Source organism: Octopus bimaculoides, chromosome 16, assembly GCF_001194135.2.
Source record: "Octopus bimaculoides isolate UCB-OBI-ISO-001 chromosome 16, ASM119413v2, whole genome shotgun sequence".
NCBI lineage: Eukaryota > Metazoa > Mollusca > Cephalopoda > Octopoda > Octopodidae > Octopus > Octopus bimaculoides.
In genome coordinates, this window is record NC_068996.1 from 38,226,346 (window position 1) to 38,229,393 (window position 3,048).

Here is a 3,048-nt window from a genome sequence, read left to right on the forward strand (position 1 = left end):
TGACCATTCTCAACCAATCATCATCATCATCATCATTTAATGCCTGTTGTCCATGCTGGCATGGGTTGGACAGTTTGACCATACCTGGCAAGCTGGGGAGCTGCACTAGATTCCAATCTGATTTGGCTGGATGCCCTACTTAATGCCAACCACTTTGCAAGGTATGGGTCTTCTTGAGTATGGCAAGGTATCTGGTGTTTTGGTCTTAGCCACTATACCATATGCCTGTGGGCATATGGCGTTGTGGTTAAGAGCGCGAGCTACTAACCCCGAGATTCCGAGTTCGATTCCAGGCAGTGACCTGAATAATAATAATATTAACATCGAAAAATACCTTAGGAATGAGAACCCAGGTTCGAAATTTCCCCAAGACACCTGATGAAGGCTGGAGGGTATAGCAGCTGAAACGTGTTAACAACACACAAGTTGAGGACAAATATCCGTCAAATGTAAATAATGTACATTATTCCTCATCTCTTAAATATAGAACTGCATCATATATATATATATATATATAATTCAACTGTGTGGTAAGAAGCTTGCTTTCCAACCACATGGTTCTGAGTTCAGTCCCGCTGAATAGCACTTGGGCAAGTGTCTTCTACTAAAACCTCAGGCCAACTAAAGCTTTGTGAGTGAATTTGGTAGACAGAAACTGAAAGAAGCCCATCGTATGTATATATATATATATATATATATATATATATATGTATGTATGTATATATCTATATATGTGTCTCTCTGTGCTTGTGTTTGTCCCCCACCACCTCTTCGCAACCAGTGTTGGTATGTTTATGTCCTCATAAACTTAGTGGTTCAGCAAAAGATATTGACAGAATATGTACTGGGCTTAAAAAATCTAAATAGTCCTGGGGATCGATCTGTTTGACTGAAATCCTTCAAAATAGTGCCCCAGCATGGCTGTAGTCAAATGACTAAAAGAAGTAAGATATAAAAGATATGAGGACAAAGAAAGAGTTTAGCACATCTTTAATGACCAGTTACAAATGTTTCAGTACCACCATGTTTTTTAATGATATAGTACACAACAATTCTGTGTTTAAAGTTATGTAATACTAAAACTGCCGGAGGAGAGGCTTGCCGAAACAACCATGGGCTGGATACTACTGGAAGGTAAGAGAGAAAGAAGCCAGTTAAGGAAGACACAGTGTAGTACCTTCAAAGAAGACCTATGCAAATCGAGCATCACCTGGGAAGAAGCATACCGGTTGACCAAAGACAGAGATAATTGACAATCACTGATTGCTCAATGTGTCACTCAAATGCACCAATGGACCTAAGAGAGAGAGAGAGAAAGTTATGTCATATTTGTGGCACTTTGTGAGACTTGCAGTCTTACATCTTGTTAAGCATTGTTTTTTTTTCCGTGTATCAGGATGAAGAAAGAATGCTTTTGTTTACTAAGTATTACAGTTAATTTTTCAACATTAATTAAATATTTAAAACTATCATGTGATGTCAAGACAAGGAGACACAAACACTCATATATGTACATGTGTACACACACACACACACACACACACACACATTTATTCATTCTAGCAGCTACACTCTCAGAGCAACTGCCCCCAGTACTGACTTGGTCACCTAGGTAATGGAAGCTATCAACTACTCGTATTTTTTCCCCCTGGAATGTGACGGAGGCTGTTTACTGCACATTTTCAGTGTTCATTACCCCTGAGCATTTGCCACACACAAAATCTTTCTTCCCAGTTAGCCTTCCTTTGATATTGCTGCATCTCTTATGTGTCCATAAGTTACACTGAGTACATCTCGTGGAGTTTCTTCCTATGCCGTTTCTACAGATTGAGCAGGACCATCTACCTGAAGGGATTTGTGCTTTGCCTGCCTTTCTACTTATTTGGATTTTGCTAGATTGACTCTAAGGCCCTTTGAGAGAGCTCCTACCTCTGCTGGTGACAAAGGGCCTCTTGCTCAGAATAAAAGGTAGACTGTATGATGCATGTGTGCGAATAGCCATGCTACATGGCAGTGAAACATGGGCCATGACGGCTGAGGACATGTGTAAGCTTGCAAGGAATGAAGCGAGTATGCTCCACTGGATGTGTAATGTCAGTGTGCATACTCAATAGAGTGTAATTGCCCTGAGAGAAAAGTTGGACATAAGAAGCATCAGATGTGGTGTGCAAGAGAGACAACTGCGTTGGTATTGTCATGTGTTGTGTAGGGATGAGGACAGCTGAGTGAAGAAGTGTCACACCCTAGCAGTAGAGGGAACCTGTGGAAGAGACAGATCCAGGAAGATCTGGGATGAGGTGGTGAAGCATGACCTTCGAACCTTGGGCCTCACTGAGATGATGACAAGTGACCAAGACCTTTGGAGATATGGTGTGCTTGAGAAGACCTGGCAAGCCAAGTGAGACCGTAACCGTGGCCTATGCCAGTGTAGGATAACCAGCCCATATAAGAGTACCCTTCAATCATTGGGCAATAAACTGCACTTGCGAAGATCTATTGAGGCAAGTGAAGTCATTTTCATGGCTGATGACAGTACTGCCTGATTGGCACCTGTTCCGGTGGCATGTAAAATGCACCATTCGAGCGTGGTTGATACCAGTGCTGGCTGACTGATCCCATGCCAGTGGCACGTAAAAAGCACTATTCAAGCGTGGCCGATGCCAGTACCACCTGACTGGCCCTCGTGCCAGTGGCATGTAAAAAGTACCCACTACCCTCTCAAAGTGGTTGGCATTAGGAAGGCCGTTCAGCTGTAGAAACATTGCCAGATCGGATTGGAGCCTGGTGCAGCCTTCTGGCTCGCCAGCCCCCAATCAAACCATCCAACCCATGCCAGCATGGGAAGCAGATGTTAAACGACAACAATGACGATGATGATATATATTAAAAGTAGTTAAGTTTATATCTAGTCATAAAATGACCAATGGTTTTACATCCACAAAGGTCTTAGCCTCATGGACGTCTTGTCAGACTCTAAAACTGAAGACAAATGTAATTCTTCACTTCTGGGAGGCAGGAATGCGTTATGGTGATTTGGTCAGTTGGTAT